The sequence below is a fragment of the Mandrillus leucophaeus genome, unplaced genomic scaffold, assembly GCF_000951045.1.
Source record: "Mandrillus leucophaeus isolate KB7577 unplaced genomic scaffold, Mleu.le_1.0 Scaffold115, whole genome shotgun sequence".
Taxonomy (NCBI): Eukaryota; Metazoa; Chordata; class Mammalia; order Primates; family Cercopithecidae; genus Mandrillus; species Mandrillus leucophaeus.
This window is the reverse complement of record NW_012099765.1, coordinates 6,184,525-6,204,459: the sequence shown is the minus strand read 5'-3', so window position 1 is coordinate 6,204,459 and position 19,935 is coordinate 6,184,525. Positions and strand designations below refer to the sequence as shown.

Below are 19,935 nucleotides of genomic sequence, written 5' to 3'. Positions count from 1 at the left end.
AGTCTCGCTCTGTCGCCCAGGCTGGAGTGCAGTGGCGCCATCTCGGCTCACCTCAAGCTCCACCTCCCAGATTCACGCCATTCTTCTGCCTCAGCCTCCCGAGTAGTTGGGACTATAGGTGCCCACCACCACACCCGGCTAATGTTTTGTATTTTTATTAGAGACAGGGTTTCACCGTGTTAGCCAGGTTAGTCTCGATCTCCTGACCTCATGATCCGCCCGCCTCGGCCTCCCAAAGTGTTGGGATTACGGACGTGAGCCACCACGCCTGGCGTAAATGAAGTAATTCTTATAAAGCACTTAGAAGAATACTGACAAAGTTAGCCTTCAATGTTGCCATCAGTAGTAGCAGTATTACTACTACCGTTGCTATTATTGATCAAGATGGCCCTCTCCTCTGGATAACATAACAGTGATTGTCTCCACTACAGCCAGGTTCTTCTCTTACAGTCTATCCGCAATATTTGTCTAATCTTAGAAGTTCTAGAAGGCATCCAAGAATCTAAGTCAGTGGTTCTCAGTCTCAGTTCACATAAAATCATCTTAGGGATGCTGGGTGCCAGTGGCTCACACCTGTAATCCCAGCACTTTGGGAGGCCAAGGTGGGCAGATCACTTGAGCTCAGGAGTTCAAGACCAGCCTGGGCAACATGACAAAACCCCATCTCTACCAAACACACACACACACACACACACACACACACACACACACAGAGTAGCTGGGCGTGGTAGCTTGCACTTGCAGTCCCAGCTACTTAGGGGGCTGAGGTGGGAGGATCTCCTGAGCCTGGAGAGGTCGAGGCTGCAGTGAGCAGTGATTGCAAGCCACTGCACTCCAGTATCGGTGACAGAGCAAGACCCTGTCTCAAAAAAAAAAAAAAAAAGTCATAGGAAATTTTTAAAAGTACTGAGGCTTGGGTCCCGTGAACTGAGATTTTTATTTAATTGATCTGGCGTCTAGCTGGGCCTCATGACTTTTAGAAACACTCCAGGGGATTCCAAGGCACCACTGGGCCAGTGGAAGGCCCTGTTAATTTTATATTGAAAAAGACCTAGAATATGAATGGTTTAATAGTCAACTAATTTTCAATAAGGGCACCAAGAGAACACAATGGGGAAAGGATAGTCTGTTCAATAAATGGTGCTGAGAAAACTGAATTTCCACATGTAAAAGAATGAAATTGGACCCTTAGCTTATACCACTCACAAAAAAATAGACTCAAAGTGGATAAAAGACCTACATGTAAGATCTGAAACCGTAAAACTCCTACAAGAGAATACGGGGAAAAAGCTCCTGGACATTGATTGGCCTTGACAGGTTTTTTTGGATATCACACCAAAGGCTCAGGCCACAAAAGCAAAAGCAAATAAATGAGACCACATCCAACTAAAAAGTTTCTGCATAGCAAAGGGCATAATCAGCAAAATGAAACAGCTTATGGGTTGGGGAAAAATATTTACAAGATATATATATGGTAAAGGGTTAATATCCCAAATTCATAAAGAACTCATACAACAGGCTGGGCACGGTGGCTCATGCCTGTAATCCCAGCATTTTGGGAGGCCGAGGTGGGTGGATCTCGAGGTCAAGAGCTCAAGACCATCCTGGCCAACATGGTGAAACCCCATCTGTACTAAAAATACAAAAAATTAGCCGGGCGTGGTGGTGGACACCTGTAGTACCAGCTACTTGGGAGGCTGAAGCAGGAGAATCACTTGAACCTGGGAGGCGGAGGTTGCAGTGAGCCGAGATTGTGCCACTGTACTCCAGCCTGGTGACAGAGTAAGAATCCATCTCAAAAAAAGAAAAAAAAAAAGCTCATACAACAGTGGAAAAACTACATAACCCGATTTAAAAATGGGCAAAAGACCTGAATAGACATTTCTACAAAGAATATGCAAAAATGGCCAACAGGTATATGAAAAGGTGCTCAATGTCATTCATCATTAATTAATCATTAAAACCAGATGAGATACCACCTCACACCCATTTGGATGGCAACTATCAAGTCACAAGATAACAAATGTTGGTGAAGGTATGGAGAAAAGAGAACCCTTGTACACTGTTACTGGGAATGTAGATTGGTCCAGCATTTATGTAAAATAGTATGGATATTATGTAAAATAGTATGGATATTCTTGGAATTTGAAATAGTATTTCCAAGGAAATTGGAAATAAAATTACCAGATGACCTAACAATCTCTCTTTTGGGCACATACCCAAAGGAAATGGAATCACCACCTCATAAAGAGACCTGCACGCCCATGTTCACTGCAGCGTTACAACAGCAAACATAGGCAACAGCCTAAGTGTCTGGTGACAGACAAATGAATACATTGTGGTATATGTATAGATTGGAATATTACTCAGCCCTAAAAAGGAGAGATCGTGCCATTTGCCACAACATAGATGAGCCTGGAGTGCACTGTGTTAAGTGAAATAAATCAGACACAGAAAGAAAAAGATTGCATTGTTTCAATTATATGTGGAATCTAAAAACTAAAACCCAAATGTACAGAAACAGAGAACAAACAGTGGTTACCGGGCAGCGGGTAGCTAGGGAGGAGATGGGAGATGGAGGTCTGTACAAAGTAGCAGATAGAGGGGATGGCCAGGTCTGGAGACCTAAGGTACAACTGGAAGACTATAGGTTAGAAAATTGTAGCCGAGCGCGGTGGCTCAAGCCTGTAATCCCAGCACTTTGGGAGGCTGAGACGGGCGGATCACTAGGTCAGGAGATCGAGACCATCCTGGCTAACACGGTGAAACCCTGTCTCTACTAAAAAAATACAAAAAACTAGCCGGGCAAGGTGGCGGGCACCTGTGGTCCCAGCTACTCCGGAGGCTGAGGCAGGAGAATGGCGTAAACCCGGGAGGTGGAGCTTGCAGTGAGCTGAGATCCGGCCACTGCACTCCAGCCTGGGTGACAGAGCCAGACTCAGTCTCAAAAAAAAAAGAAAATTGTGCTGTATTTGGGATTCGTGCTACAGGAGTAGGTTTCAGCTGCTCTTGCCACAAAAAAAAAAAAAAAAAATCAAGGAAAAAAATGATACTTATGAGATGATGGCTATGTTAATTTGCTTCACTATGGTATCTTTTTACTATCTGTTTGTATCCCATATCATGGGATATACAATATACACAATAAAATTCATTTTACAAAATGAATAGAATACGCTTTTGTTTCCCAAGCATAGTATTCACCACAAGTGTTATACGAGGTCCCATTCGATAGTTTAGATTATATGTTAATAGTCCTCCAACTATTTTCATGTGAATTGGGACAAAAAAAAATAACTAGCAGATGAACTCCGTGACCTCGCAGGTAGTATTCTTTACATTGAAATTTAAAAAAAAAAACTAAAACGTGGGGGGGAATCTGTATAAATTCAACTTAAGTAAAACATCAAGTTACTATTTACACATATATGGTAAAAAAAGATGGGCACATCAATGAGTAAGACTTGGAAGACATGATATGAATTAAATATGATTATTTTATAATTCTGACCAAATGTGATTTTTTTAAAGGTTAAAGTGATTTTTATTCATCAGTTGTAAAGTTTCCAGCATCAAAAAGGTAGATTTATGAAATACAAATCCAAACTTCTAAGAACACAAAAATCTTGGTTTCCAGTAACTTGTTTTCAGGATACAGAGATAAAAAATGTTCTTTCATGTTTACTCAGAGCTATAATTATAATTACTTTGTATATATGGACATGGTTAATGATAACACCCTGTATTTTCACAGTACCTTCCCATTCACAGAGGACTTGCACTGACATTATTTAATTAGACATCCTAATAACCTGCTGAGTTTGGATTATTAGCCCCTTGTCATAAATGGGAAAAATGAGGCCCAGAGGGGTTGGTTACGTGGCCTGTCCTACGTTACACATCCAGGACGTGGAGGTGCATATTACTTTGTATATATGGACATGGTTAATGATAACGACGCCCTGTATTTTCACAGTACCTTCCCATTCACAGAGGACTTGCACTGACATTATTTAATTAGACATCCTAATAACCTGCTGAGTTTGGATTATTAGCCCCTTGTCATAAATGGGAAAAATGAGACCCAGAGGGGTTGGTTACGTGGCCTGTCCTACGTTACACATCCAGGACATGGAGGTGCAAGATTGGAACCACATCACCTAATCCAAAGTAGTGCTTTTTATTTTCTACCATGCTTACTCTTCTAAGTCTTGTCCATGCTGTCTGCTGTCTCTTCCACATTCAATTACAAAATCCCTCAAGGGCACCTCTAACTGTGTAACAAAGGAAAACCACCTAATCACCTCCTCCCAGCTCTTTTGTTTATACTTTTGAACAGCTCCAATTTGTTCTCCAGACAATAGCCGAAGTCATCGTGACTGTCAATCAATCATGATACTTCTTCCTTAAGTCCCTGCAACGGCTGCCTAACTTGCTATGCATAAATTCGATGCCCTGCTCCTCCTGACCCCGTCTCCCATCTCCTGCCACTGTCCTTGCTCACTGGGCCCCAGCCAGCTGTGTCTCCTCTGGATTTCTCAACCAGGGCAAACATTTGCTGCATCATGCTAGACAGTGCCGTTGCGTGCAGCAGGTGTGCTCTTCCAAGAAAACCTAGCTTCGGTGTAACCTCCATGAACTGTAATTCCCTGACCACCTGTTTGGGTGAGATCCCGCTCCTTACTTTCATGCAACAAACAGATCTTTCCTTCATAGCTTTTATTACGATTTGGAATTATTTATTGGTGAGATGATCTGTTTCAGATCTATCAGAAGGCGTGTTCTATGAGGGTAGAGGTGAAATAACCTCCATATTTTTTTTCTACCCCTCTAGTCCCAGACACAAACACAGTACTTAGCACATAGTAACTCAACAAATATTTGTGGAATTAATGAACAGAATATGAAATGGCTGAGGGGGTAACTTTCCTACTGTGAGGACAAAGTGCGGTTTTCACTGCCTACCCTGATTACAAGCCAGGAAGTGTGAAATGCTTGCAAAAACTTCAAGGCTTACCAGGGCCGTCTGCAAGGATATTATCCTGAAGCCACTGCTTGCACCTGACTAGTACTACCGCTATGCTGGGTACTCAAGACAGGAAGTGAGGGCCTGTCAGGGCCTTCTAAGGTGCTTTTCAGGAGAGGAAAGCTTTTAGTTAAACCAGTAGTGGAATACCCTGAGCCCTGCCTGCCTCGCCTTTCCACGAGGAAGCATACAATAGCCCAAGGGTCACAATTTTAAAACCACATATCTAATAGATAAATACAGCACCAGAAACTAGAAAGCTGTATTCTATTCCCAACCATACCACGTTCTACTGAGCCAATAAGTTGCTTTTACTAGCCAAACTTCAGTTTTCTTACCATTAAATAGATGTAATATTGTTTATCCTCTTTAACTCATATGATTGTTTTATGGATAGAATAAAATAAAGATGAAAATATTTTGAATAGGTAGAAGTACTTTACAGTATTATTTGAACCTGAATTGCACAGATAGAATTTCTTCTCCTTAGCGGTTTCTAAATTAAGGAAGATGCACTGATTTCCATAGATACAAAGACATTCCAAAGACATAAACACAGTGAAAGGACAAATGCATTATTCATTGGCATTATGGATTTAGGTGGGTGGTCAGAAAGAAACAGGGTCTATAATAGATCTCTGCCTGCAGATCAGGAGACCTGAGTTTGAACCTACCTTGTCATCCATTTACTAGCTATGCAGGTTTGGCAGGTCCCAAAACCTCTGGAAGCCTCAGTGGCCCCCATCTCTAAATTGCAGAGGGAGGGTGGGAGTGGGTGGGAAGTGGAGAAATAGTAATGATATTATGATAGTTTGGAGGATCAAATGAAAAGTGAACTAGGAAAGGCCTTTGGAAACAGTTAAGTGACTTAGCAATGCAAGGCATTAGTATTATCCAAGCACTTGTGTGTTTAGCCAAGGGGCAGTCAGAAAGTCGTCAGGGAACGCTGCCCAGAATAGCAAAGAAGTATCAAGAATGACTTAAATAATAGCAGGGAGAGGGCAGGTCTAGTCAAAGAACAAGTTTCAGGGGAGGGTGCAGCCTAGGAGAGGGCAGGTTTCCAAGGGGCTGGCAGGACCCAGCCAAGGTGGTGGGTAGCTCCCCCCTTTCCAAAAGCTGAAGTGGTTCCTAAAAGCCCTGGATTACAAGGCAGAGGACAGCATTCAGGTGGGGAGAACGTGTTAAAAGGATCCCAAGTACACTCAAGGATGTTTGTTTTTGATTAGAAGATGAGGATTAACTGGATTAATGGAGCCTCATGGATGGAGAATGTGCAGATGCTAATTGCCCCTAAATTACAGTGGATTCCATTGGAATTGTGTATTCCTCTCCACAAACCAAACCACTGCCTGCCTTCTCTCTCCTTCCCTCCCTCCCCACACGATGCTAAAATGAATGTGTCATTGTAACTGAGATGAAAGGCCTTGAAATTGATTTTCTACTTCCTTCCAAGATCTCTTGTTTGCAAAACACAGGAAGATCTAAGTTACTAATCGAGTTCCAGTTTGTTTCAAACAAACAAACAAAAAATGTATTCTAGGGATTCAGTTGCTGGAAGGCTTTTTCAAGCCCTCATTTCTTGCTTGGTTTCTGTGCCACACCAATTAACTTAGTGGTTCTCAAAGTTGAGTGCATACCAGAATTACCTGGAAACCCTGTTAAAACAGATTGCTGGGCCCCACCCCACAGTCTCTGATGCAGTAGGTCCAAGGAGAGGACCCAAAATTTGCATTTCTAACAAGTTCCCCCAATGACAGCTATAGTGCTGGCCCAGGGCCTCCGTTTGAGAACAAATTAACTAGGAAAATATCAAAGTATTTTAAGGAACCCGGCACACAAAAAGAGTGCAAACCTCAAAGTCCTGTGGCTGTGTCTTCTTGGAGAAAGAGATGCAATCACTTAGAATTCAAAAAGTATCTACTGTTTCCTAAGTCAGCTATGCATAGATTCTCTTGGATTTGGTAAAGCTTATGGATAGCTTATGGGATCAACTTGCTTTGCTATTGCATAGGAAATGCAGAGGAATTTGCAACCGGGGTGTTTTCTTCCTGGGGTCCCCACCCATTCCTCCCCCTGTCTGGTTTGCACACCCCCTCTTCTGTTGATTATACATGTCAAATGGTGTTTTCACAGCTCCACAGCCATCACACACCTCCAGACCCCTGAACACTCCCTTTGCCTTGAAGCCACCAATATATGTCCAGTCCTATTCTACATTTATTTATAGGCCAGATTTGTGCAAGGCCTGGGCTGCTTTTGCTAATGTTGCCAAAATTTTTGCAAAGCAGTAGACAGTGAATCAACAGATTTTGGGTTCTAGCTTTCGCCTTGCTTCTACGTTACCGTATGATGGTCGAAAAAACCTCTGGGTAGGATTTTACTCATCAATTAAAGGAGTTACTAGTCTAGCTAGCTTAGTGGTTCTTCTTCTTTTGGGAAAAATGAAAATGAAATATATGGACCTCTTCCTAGGAAAGTGGACACGTGCAAATAAATGCAAAATATGGCTTACAATTTTTAGACTGCCTGAATAATATAGTAATAACAAGCAATGATGATTACAGTATTTATTGAGTGCCAACTATGTGCCAGGCACTGTACAAGGCACTTTCCATGTGTTATATTTAATCCTTGCAAGAACCCTAGGAGGTCATAATGCCCAGTTTCTAGATGAGAAAACCATGGCAAAGACAAGAGAATTCATCTCAGTTCACCCAGCTGGTAAGCGCACAATGGGATTTGTGGCAGCCTACACAGCCCTGAAGCTGACCAATGGTCCTCTGGGACATGTATGGCCCTGAGTTAAGAGTAGACCCAGTTCCAGGTGATAGTTCAAGTCCCCCTGAGCTCTGAAGTACATAATTTACAGATTTTTTTTTTTCCAATCACTAATAACCAAACATTTGGAGAAATAACCCCTGGCATTCTTAAGGCTTCTGTGCATCAGAGTGGTCACAAAGTTTATAAGTTGAAGAATATTTGGGGATTAAACTCAGAAAACCAAGCCACCACAGTGCCACACTTCTGTCGTTTCTGGGTATCTTAAAAATGAATGCTTTCTTATCGTAGTTTCTGACCAGAGGCAGCTTCCTTTAAAGGTGAAAGGAAGCAGTTCGTCTCAGCTCCAGCAGGTCAGTAATGTGACGAGATAAAGGGCAGTTCCTTAATGAAAACCACTCTGCCTCCTGCCAGCAAAGGAGTTTTCTTAGTGCATTTCAAGTCCTCTAACACCTCTTCCCAGATCAATGGCTTTTCATAAATGCACCAGGAGATCTTTGAACCACTAATGCTTCAGGGGCTGTTTAGGTTTGGAGTCAAACTGTTTAATATAACTCTCCTCCAAGTCTGGCTGTATTGAAAGGTCTCAGGAAACAAGGCAGGAGGAATGTATAAAAAGCAGAACCGCTGCGGCCAAGTGACGTCCCCCGCCTGCCTCGGCCTTCTGTTTATACAAGCAAATTGGACCAGGCTTATTCCATTCAGGAGGGGGAAGGTGGAGTGAAGTGGCATATGGGTCACGGTGGAGAGCTGAGTGAAAAGGAATCAGATAAAAGGTGCCTTTTGATTGGAGTGGAGCAAGTCATTTGCTTAGGAAGCGGGGAAAACCATTGATTGGCTTCATCAACAGATTAAGTCATCAACGGATTAAGCACTACAGTAAAAACTACATTGTGCTGGAGAAGTGTGGGCCAGACTTCTGCATGTCCCTGGGAAAATGAATGCCATTTAATTTAAATACTTGTTTAAACACTTATGCTAGAAGAAGTGTCTTTTCAAAAGGGACATGACTGTGAGCATCAAGAAATATTATAACAAAGGCTAGTCTTTCTTCCGTCTAAAGTCGTTCCCACACTCACTTTCTCCAGGCCCTTGGTGGGAATGATAAAATAATCAGAAAGGTGGGCATTTTCTGAATGTAGCCTGTGCTATGTGCTTTACCTCATCTACTGTTACTAACTCTACTTTCAGATGGGAAAACTGAATCCCAGAGCACATGAGCAACTTGGCCAATATTACACCAATCTGGGATGGGCACCTCAATTTTCTTTTACTCAGCCACCATCCTAAGTCTGTCTACCCAAGGAAACACAATCCACTGCCATCTAATGTTTCATTCTTTTACTCTTAAAAACCTATGACTTGCTGGTAAATTTCATGTTGTTCCACACAATATCCCTTCATTTAGACTTCAAGCCCCCTGAGGGCAGGGACCATGTAGTTTTAAAATTTTGCCTTCCACCACAGTGTCTGGTACAGTAGAGACCTGGTACCTATCCTTTATTCTTGAAAAGTCGATCTAAAAGTAGCTCTAGAGTTTTGGTGTGGTTTTTTTTTCTGATTATAATATTCATACAAGCTCACTGCATAAAATATTTTTTAGGCACTAAAATTATATAAAAATAAAAAAAGCCGGCAGAGGTAACAGTCATTAACATTTCAGTATATAGCCTTCTACTCTTTTCCTTATATACATACACATGTAAAGATACACTTTAACTAGGATGATGCTATGCATGTTGTTTTGCCGCCTGATTTTTTTGCTAATAATACATCGTGGGCATCTTTCCATGTCAATAACTCTAAATCTTCAGCAGTTTGTATATCATAGTCCTGCACGGTGTTCCATTGTGCGATTGTGTCATGATTCACGTAGTCCACAGTGGAGGACTTGGATGGTCCCTGATATGTGCTTGTCTCTGCAAAGATGGAGCAGACATTCCTGAACTTACAAATTGATGCTCCTCTTTCAGTCCTTGTTATTGACCCAACTTCTTGAAAGCTTCACACCCACCACATTTGCTTGGATTGCAGTTCTCCTAGAAATGGCAAAACCACATACTTTGTCTATTTCAGGATGCCTTCATATAATTTCATTTTTAATATAAAAATTAAGCTGTGGCATTTCTCTTCAAACAGAAGGAAGTCACAGGTGCCCATTTCTGATTCAGTTCTCAGAATATCCTAATCTCCTCTCCTGCTGGACAGTCTCTGCCAGGGAGTCACCGCACCCAGGAGTTTAAGAGTCATTTTCATAAATGCCCCATCTATGAAATTGCTGTGGACAGTTAATAAACCCAGGATTGAAGGCTAATGGATGCCAGCAAGAGCATGGGGAGAGGAGACAAGCTGGTGATTGGAGGATTTGGGAAATTAGCCACTCACCTTTTAAGCATCCTGGGAAATCACAGGTGGCTATAGCTATGCTAGGGCCAAGCCAGGTTTAAAGGCAGAACTAGGGGAGAGTTCAGGCTGATAGTAATAGATAATAGAAAGTGCAGGCCCTGGGAGCCTTATTTATTATTTTCCATCAGCCAAGTGAAGGCAATTTTTAGATGTAGACTTTTTTTGATGAACTGTCACCATGGTGATGGAATTGGAAATTCTTTTCCTGACAACATTGCTGTTAAACCGTTTGTTTAATTATTTGCATACCATGACTCTAGGAGGCCCCTAGAGCTGTATGCTTGTCTCCGTACAAAGAAGAGTTGATCTCAGGCATCTCTTAGATTCCTTACAGCAGAGAGATCCAAGTTTTCTATATGCCTGGTCTTTACCAGATATGGATTGAGGCTCCCGGATTCCACAGAATTCATCTTGCAAAAGACGTTCATGAGAGAACAAGATTGAAGAAAAGAAAGAAGAGCAAGGAATTTACCATCTATTCTGGGAAAAATGGTTTTGAGCCTCTCTGCTTCTTCTCTGGACCCAACAGATTTGGTTTCTTGCACGTCACATCTACAGAATCACCTATAGGCCAGAGATGTTGGAAGGAGATTTTCAGTAAGTACCTTCTGGTACGAGCTGGGAACTCCAGAGTCTTAAGTTGCCTTTTCTATTATGGGGCTGGAGCCGTTTCTGAAATCATCCCTTTCCTTCCTTGAATAATAGTTTCTTTAAGATTCCAGATGGATTCAAGATATATATATACGTATTTTAATCCCCTCTCTTAGCTCTCCAGCTGACTCCAGAACAATATCCAGAAAGGTCTCTTCTAAACATCCCTCCCTGATTTGGGACCTGCTCATTAACCGAAGAGATTGAGACTGCTTCCTGACTCTTCCTATACTTTGCCCTAACCCACAGTTCCATTCAGACCTGGTCTCTGAAAAATTACCAGCCCCAATTATAACGAACAGTTTCCCAATGAGAAGTAATTTAATTTTGCAAAGTGTTGTCCGAGTCATGAGGATTGGAGGTGTCTGGAGACCTTGGGAGCGGCAGCTGTTCTCTAATCCTGTGGCCCTGTGGGGATACTGTGTACATCAGGGTAGGAATTTCTTCAAGCTGAACCAATGTCTCCTCTTTCTGCCTTTTCCCTTATTTTGTCTCTTTCCCCCATCGCTGCTATTCTTCCTTAAAGACAGGCAAGGGGTTGGTGGATTCCAGGCTGTTATCACCCTGCTTCTGGAGGATGTGGTGCGTGTGACAGCTTGGGCAAGGCACGGAGCCCAGGCTGTGTGTGTCACACTCCGTTCCCACCGACAAACACTGCTGCTCGCCTCCCTGTCCAAATCTGACACCACGCATGTTCTCCCGATCCTGCGCTGTTGCTCTGGAAACCAAGGAAGCAGCAGGATCTGCAGTAGGATCATGGCCGAGTCAACCTTAAAAGTCTCCCAGACATTTCAGCAACTTCTGGTGGGAAAAATGCATGTGCACCCCCTGCCCAGTGAGAAGTTTTTGACTGACAGCTTTCTCTCCCCAGTGGAAAAGTTTGCTTCCTAAAGTTAGAGAATGTCTGCCCACAGCTCATGTTGTGGGCAGGGTAGTATACTAGATGAAGATTCAAACTTAAGGATCTCAGGCAAATTCCAGCCCTGCTGCCTCAGGTCATACACGTAACGAATAAATAAGAGCTGTCATCGTATCCCTTTCAAATGCCACTCTATTTCCTCCCAGGGTGGACTGGCCATCTTGCAGTCTCCACGTTGCTGAGTTCCGGTACTGTGTTCACACTCAATAATCTGCTCTTGGGATAAAGTTCCTGGCTCAGAGGCTTACCAGCTGGGTGACTGGCATCTTCTTCACCTTTCTAGTCCTCCTACTGGTTATTCAGCAAAAGGGAGTAATTATGCCTACCTCGAAGCTATGTTTTGAGAAAGAGAATTGCATGCATGAGGTCCATAGCTCAGGACACAACCCTAATATGACCTGCTGGCAGAATCACATTCTCCAATTGTAGCATGCAAATGTTTTCACTGGGAAGAAAAAGGTTTCTTTCCCTTTCCCCAGCCTCAATCTTTCATTTGTATCTGACTTTATAATACCAGCTCACTTCTGTCTTTAGAGATAGGTAAAACAGAGTTATAAAACTCAACCCCTGACCCCATGCCCCACTCCCCACACACACACACACCCATCCCAGCATTATTACCTTTGCTGGCACCATGCAGGTAAGCCCTTCAATGTGGTGGAATGTAGGTGGGGGAGCCTAGGAGTTTAGGGCAAAGAAGATAGGTTGAAGATTACAGAAGGGTGAGATCAGGTAGCTGGGGTGGGAAAAAAAAAGAACAGAGTCTAAAAATACAATAGGAATGAGGAAGAGAGCAAGCAAGGAGAATGACCCTATGAAGTCAGAAGCCTCCTAGGTCCACAGAAGTCTGGGGAGAGTTTACTGTAGGCCTCTTCTCAATGCACACATCCTCCAACCCAGAGGCCCAGAGCTGTTTCAAAAACAGATGACAGAGCTTTAGTCTTACAATTATCCTTTTAATGAAAATTCCACCCCTCTTTTTTCTTTGAATACAGTCCTGAAAAAATTTTTACACACACACAAAAAGCTGTTTTTCAAGTAACAGAGGAAAACAAACCCCAAACCCACCCATACAACTATGCTCACTCCTCTGCATAGCAGCACTAGGTCCTCACAGAGGAGCTCATTCCAAACCCTAAGTGTTCAGGATCTTCAGTGTGTTGGCATTGTACCTAGTTATATGCATGTACACACTCATGCAATTCCTAAAAAAGACGTCCAAAAGGATAAAAATATGGCTGGTGTAATAATAACCTGATTAAGAAAGATAGCGTGCTTGGATAAGGGAAGTTAGAGTTTCCGTTTCCTTAGGCAACATCATATACATAGAAAACACCATGTTAGAGTGGGTGGCACTAGAAGTACAAACAATACTGGACTCCTAGTGAAATGGTGATATAGTTTTTCTTAATACGTGTTCACCTTTTGCTCATTTTCTCGTAGAACAAAGCAGGGCTCTAAGCTGGGGTGGGTGTGTCCTTTTTGGGTGTACTTACATGTTTGAGCTTAGAGCTCTCACTCTGTTGTTTCTTGGCTTGGCTTTTGCTCCCTTCGGGAGGAGGTCAGGGCACACACTGGAGATTGCCACCACTTGTTCTCACGCAGAGTTTCATCTGAAACCATGAGGGGCCTGAAACTTCTTCCTGCCTTTGCCTGTTACCCCCCAAAAATATCACATTTAGTAAGATGCATTTAGATATGAGAAACACACATCTCTGGCTCAGCCTTTCGTTGAGTTTTCAATCTCATTGTTTTTGGCTGCAGGATCATTTTTGTACAAGGCAAATATAGGAAATACATAGTGAGTGAAAACTCAGTCTGCAAGTGTCTGTATCCAAGAAAGGTGACTTGTATTGTTTGTAACATTTTCTCACTCATGTTCACGTTTCCCTTTTCACAAAAACTAAATCACAGGCACTTGCAAATCCCTCTGCCTCCTTTCCAGGACTGTGTCCAAGTTTCAGAGAGTGTAGCAGTGCCCAGCCTAAGGGAGGAGGTAGTGGGCATCTCGTTCGTGGAACCTAAGTCTGTCCACCTTGGTGTCCAATGAGATAACCCTTTCTCACTCTATATGCTTCTTCCCTACAATTCTCGAGGGCACAAAAATTCATCCTTTTACTTACTGCCTTCCTCCTCAGCGGCTCTGGGAGACTCTCAAAGGCTGTCTTTCAGGCAATGCCGCTCGTTGCCATCATGAAGCCATCCCTCCTTGAATGCTCCTGCAGTGGCATGGAGCCAAGGGAATTCTCAGAGGCTTGCCCCCTGATGTTTTCCCCAACTGGAGGAATCTTTGGTGGAGGGAGATTCCTAGTTCTGACTGATCAAGTGTACTCTGAGCACATTCAGGGTTTAGATCTACAATGTCCAATAGAACTTTCTGCGATGATGGGCGTGTTCTATATGTGTACTTTCCATTACAATAGCCACAGTCACACGTGTCTAGTATGACCAATGAACTGAATGTTTCATTTTAATTGACTTAAATTCAAATAGCTCCATGTGGATAGAGGCTGCCATGGTGAACAGTGCAGGTCTAGAATTTTGAAACTGAGAGACGAAGAATTAATGTCTTTATTTTCTATGCTATGCTGGGACAATTGGTCCCTAAGGCAAAGGTGGGATATTTCTGGTCTGCCTAGATACAAAGGAGTATGCATGTCTTGGAAGGAGCAGCATGAAACACATAGGTTACTATTTTAAAATACTATCTTGGCCAGGCACGGTAGCTCAGGCCTATAATCCCAGCACACTGGGAGGCGAGGCAGGTCAATCACCCGAGGTCAGGAGTTCGAGACCAGCCTGGCCAACATGGCGAAACCCCGTCTCTACTAAAAATACAAAAATTAGCCAGGAGTGGTGGCTGATGCTGTAATCTCAGCAACTCTGGAGGCTGAGGCAGGAGAATCACTTGAAGCGGTGAGGTGGAGGTCGCAGTAAACCGAGATCATACTACTACACTCCAGCCTGGGGAACAGAGCCAGACTCCGTCTCAAAAAAAAAAAAAAAAAAAAAAAAAATACTGTCTCACTTAATTAATCCTTTATAAAAGAGAAATGTTTTCTGCTGCGCTTTGAAGGAAAAGAGTCTCACCATAAACACAAAAATTCATGTTGCTCCAGTTGATTTCGTGGGCAGTCTGGAACCTGCCCCTTGCCCATCTCTTAAGATACTGAGTCACCTCTGACAAATCACAGGCATCCTCGGAAGCTGCTTTGGAAACCTCTGAGCTAGTTATAGCTAAAATCCAGTCTGGTGCTGACATTCCAGGGTGTAGACATCTATATATCTATAGACAGAAGAACTACATCTTCTAGATGAGCAAGTCATGGCTTCCAAAGGGTAGTGACTTGCCTTAAGCACACAGTTCATTTCTGGAAGGTTCTGAAAGCCAGGTCTGCCACACTCTATTCAGAACACTTTCCTCCCTACTTCATAGTCTTCTATAGGACTCTAACCCTGACACTTCACTGTTCCATCTCCCCTGGAAATAATGATTTCCTGGAGGAAGGGTTCTCTTGCTCTAGCACTGTGTGTGGCAGGGCATCTACTGGTCAGTGATGGGGAAGACAAATTCATTATGTGGGTATTTTAGAAAGTAAGTAGAGACCTCAGGCAAAAATAGTTTCTGCGACCACTGCCCTCTCTGGTTCTGCGTGTTTCTCTTTCCGCTTTACATAGGTAGCAATCCCTATACCCACCATCCACGCTTTTGGAGATGCTAAAGGTGTTCTGAATGAGAAGATTTCATTCCTTAACTCTTAAGTTCTAACCTAAGGAAGGAGGCTCTGTGTTTAAGTTAAATTAATTCAGCTGCTGTAACAAATTTAATACAATGTATAATGACTCAAATTGATTGAGGTTTATTTCTCTCTCATATAAAGACCAAAATGGCTTTTCTTAATGAGTAGGTGGCTTCCTTCCAAGTAATCATTAAGAGACCCAGATTCCCAAACTCCTTTACTCAATTCATGATTAAGGGTAATCATTAAGAGCTCTGCCACCTTCAGCAGGAGGCGTTCTAGGTTCAATGCTAGTTTTGTCGGCATCATGGGGGATCAACTCAGGGAAGTTTCATGGACCAAGCCAGGCCAATTTCCTCTCCTTGGATGGAACTCAGTCACATGATCAGGACTAACTGCAAAGGAGACTGGGAGATGTAGTCCTAGCTATGTAGCCAGGAAGACAAGGAAATGGGTTTGTTCTCACTACCCTTCTAAACCAACATTTGGCAAAATTTCTGTAAAAGGCCAGGTAGTAAAACATTTTAGGCTTTGTAGATCATACTGTTTCTCTCTCAACCACTCACCTCTGCCAAGATACTATGAAGTAACCACAGACAATATGTAAAAAAACTAAATGGCAGGACTTCCAATAAAACTTTATTATAAAAACAGGCAGTGGCCAAATTTGTCCTGAGAAATGGCCTTTATTTGTCCATCTCTGTTGTAGCCCAGGGAAAACACTTATTCCCAAGCAAAACACAGAACAAAGAGCATTTTAAACCATCTGCAAAGAACTGAAAAAGTTATGTCTGTTTTCACTGCTGGAGGCAGTGAAAGAAAATATATTAAGAGGACATAAAAGGACTCAAACATACTTAATTAATCCTTTATAAAAGAGAAATGTTTTCTGCTGCGCTTTGAAGGAAAAGAGTGATAGCTATAGGAAGAGGACATTTATTTCAAATGTAAATTTCAGGATTCCACCCTTAGTATTTTGGGGTTGGACCTAGGAATCTGCATTTTCCATATGCTCCCCTGCTCGTTTTAAGCAAGTGGTAGAGGTAGCAGGTGATCATAATTTGCTAATTGCTGCCAAGCCATCAGTTTTTCTGACATTTGTGGATGTAGCTACTTATGAGCCTGTGGAATACGTGAGAAATAAGGTACTGTGCATATGCAAAGCCACAGACCTCAGTAAGCCTAACTCTTACCTTCAAGGAAGCTATCAAAATACAAGGGAATGTGAGTGATCTTACAAGTCTTCCTAATTTATTCTTTTAATGAATTAACTGGGGACTCTAACTTATAACTAACAGCTTGTGTTATGGTGCAGCCCATGATTTAATGCAAAGCAAGGGGCAGAGAGCCAAGACTTCAAACTAGGCTGTGACCCGGCAGGCAGTTTGGCGTCTTTCAGGCATTCCATCACTTGCTTCCCTCCTCTGCAAAGGTCGACCCCCAGGTCTGAGAAGGCACAGTGTTTGCACTGGCAAGAGAGATCCGCAGTCTTGTGGAATGAGTTGACACAGCTGGAAGATCCCAATTCTGAATGCCATGTCCCTTCCTTTCTCCTTCCCAGGATGCAGCTAAAAGTTGTCCCTTTGCTGTCTATGAAAGATTGAGCCCTGTACAAGGCTTCCTTCCTGTTGCCCAGCAACCCAGAATGGGGGAGGCAAATTGGCCTGGAGACTCGGGGCGTGACTAGTTGTCAAGGCAGGGTGCTAATGGGCACCCCAGCAGAGAGAGGCAAAACTGCATTCTAAGTGACCTTGAGAAAGCCACTGCAGGAGTTCCTGGGGAAAGGAGTCCCAGACAGCCGTCAGCGTGCTCCCGTTCCAAAGATGTAGTCAAAACAGAAGGAAAAGGAAAACTGCCATCAGACCCGCTGCTTTTCCCTAGAAATAGCCAGTCATCTACCAGAGTTGTCGGAGATATTTTAAATTCCCTTCACAAGAAGACTGCAAAGCATTGAAGAGTGAAGAGCAAATCAATACGGTGTTTCCACAGTTCACCACCCAACTCGGAGATAAGAGAGAGAAAAAAAATGACCCAAAGATTTCTTTTTCTGGTAGGTGATAGGACTCTTGTGCTCATGCCTGATTTCTTGGCATGGAAATGTGCCCTTAGCTGTGAACAGATCTACATGTTTCTTGAGTCCCCATGTCTCTGGGACGACGTCCGGCATCCTCCTCTCACCTGTCTGTCTATGAAAATGGGCTGTTAAACCCTCTTTGACTCAGCAGTCTGGCAGTGTTCTGGGCTCAGGTTGATACTCTGGCAACTGAGCAGCTCACCTCCCTGAAAAAGAAGCCTGTATTTTTATTTTAGTGCCCTTTCCAGATGGGTTTGGTAAAATGTATGAATTCAGAAAATTCAAGCTGAAAGGGGCTTGCACCGGCTTTGGTTCACTCCCCTAATGCAGACAAGGGACTGCTTCTGGATGACTTCAGTGTAGATAGGAATCACCCCAGGAGCTTGCGAAAAATGTGGGTTTGGGTGCGTCCCTGTCCCAAGGATCTGCCTCAGTTGTCTGGGGTGGAGCCTGAGAACTTGTATTTAACATAAACTCTTCAGGTGATTCTGATGCAGACAGTATAAATGTTGCAGGTAACTCTGGAACTAGTATAAATAGGATACATGCAGGCTTCTCGGGGTGGGGGGCGGGGGTGGCAGATTTGTTTTGTGTCAGAATTCCTTCTTGAAGATGTATGGGTAGAACCATAACCTCATCAGCAATAGAATCTAGCAATCTTACCAGCCCGTGTTTTATTTATTTATTTATTTTAAAAAAGGACTTTCTTTGTCCTGCTGGAATTTTCCTCCTGCTTAAGCCCATTTTTCCTGTCTTTGACTCTGAATCCTCCTCATAAAAGCTAATAAACCAAAGAAGACTTAGGAGATGCTTGAACACACCAAGCTATTCCTTCAGCTTTTTTTTTTTTTTTTTTTTCTCGTAGACAATATTTATTGACAGACTTACAGACAAGCTTCCTCCTTGGGCTGCTTTTTCACACCCCTTTTGACACCTCTTTAGAGTTACTGCTGCAGCGTGCACCTTCAAGGTCATCCATCCGGTGGGCTACAGGAGATTAGCCCATCGCTGCGCAGAGGCTTATGGGGAAGCATCAGCTGACTCAAAGGAACTGGCTGCAATTTGTCCTGCTCCTTTCAGCCCTGCTTCCAGTGAGCCCTGGCCTAAGTGTTACGAATGTTCCTCACGCTGCCAAGGTGGCTGCTTTCCTTTCCTTAAGAGCTTCCTTTGGTGAGAGTGGCTAGCATTTCCAGGTCTCGTGTCTTTCTAGCCGCATTTCATGCCATGCTCTTCTTAGCTCTTTCCTCAACATTTCCGTATTAGGGACCGTCAGTGCCTGATGTGAGCTGGGCGTTGGGAAGGAGTCGAAGGGAATGTCCCAGGAGAGTCCAGACTGGGGGATAGGTAGGGAGGTCAACTATGTGGAATCACAGATGATAACACACGATGCAGCCTGATCTCCCTACCTCAAAGGAAAGGCCATAGATGTCTAACTTTAATTAAGGTATGTGTTTGCCACGAATTTGCTTGACCTCTTTCCAGGGCAAAGTGATTTTAACTGAAGATCCATAATGACTTTTAAAGGCAGACTACAGGACAAGTCACACAAAGCACTGAGTTATTTGAAGATTTAAAGCAGTTGCTATCAAGAACACTAGAGTTCTGCAGTAGTAATTCACATCACAGGGAACAGCACAGTATAGAGCTTACAGACGGAGCGAGATTCAAACCCCACTCTTGCTCTGGGACCTGGGATCAGTCAGTCACTAACGCTCTCTGGACATGAGAGTAGCGATATGTGTGAAAATGATACAAACTCCAGAAAATAACATCTATAGAACATTTAGTATGTTCCTAATGTTGTATTAAGTGCTTTACATAATTTTTTAACTGAAAAATTATACCAAACCTATGAGGCCTATATTATTATTTGTCCCATTTCATAGATGAAAAAGCTGAGGCCCCACCCCAGACAACTGAGGCAGATCCCTGGGACAGGGACGCCCCCAAACCCACATTTTTCACAAGCTCCTGGGGTGATTCATATCTACACTGAAGTCATCGCGAAGCAGTCCCTTGTCTGCATTAGGGGAGTGAACCAAAGCCGGTGCAAGCCCCTGGGACAAGGGGATGTCCCAGAGCCACTCTTGTTTTGTCCTTTCCTAATACACAGAAAAAGGGCAGAATCCAGATGAGTATTAAGATGCCCTTAACGCTGTGCTGTGGTTGATCTGCTGTGTTACTGTGAGGATGAAATGAGACATGTATATGAGGAGCTTAGCACAGCTCACAGTGTACAGTGCTCCAGAAATAAGAATTACATGTATTGTATATGTTTAATGGATGGATATGTCCAAATGGAGTGACTTCTCAATAAATAGGAATAGACACACTTAATAAT

The 19,935-nt window shown here is 43.1% G+C and overlaps 1 protein-coding gene and 1 long non-coding RNA gene across 2 annotated transcripts in view; one reads left to right on the top strand and one right to left on the bottom strand.

The window, feature by feature from the left end:
* LOC105552296 overlaps positions 1 to 5,719 on the bottom strand; it is an 8,101-nt gene extending 2,382 nt beyond the window's left edge. The window contains exon 1 of the long non-coding RNA XR_001007987.1: positions 5,701 to 5,719. This is a non-coding gene — a long non-coding RNA (uncharacterized LOC105552296). The remainder of the gene's footprint in view (positions 1 to 5,700) is intronic.
* Positions 1 to 19,935, top strand: part of SLIT3 (slit homolog 3 (Drosophila)) — a gene marked incomplete at its 5' end in the record, with an annotated part of 547,731 nt that overhangs the window by 162,315 nt on the left and 365,481 nt on the right. The gene's annotated exons all lie outside the window — the stretch shown is intronic.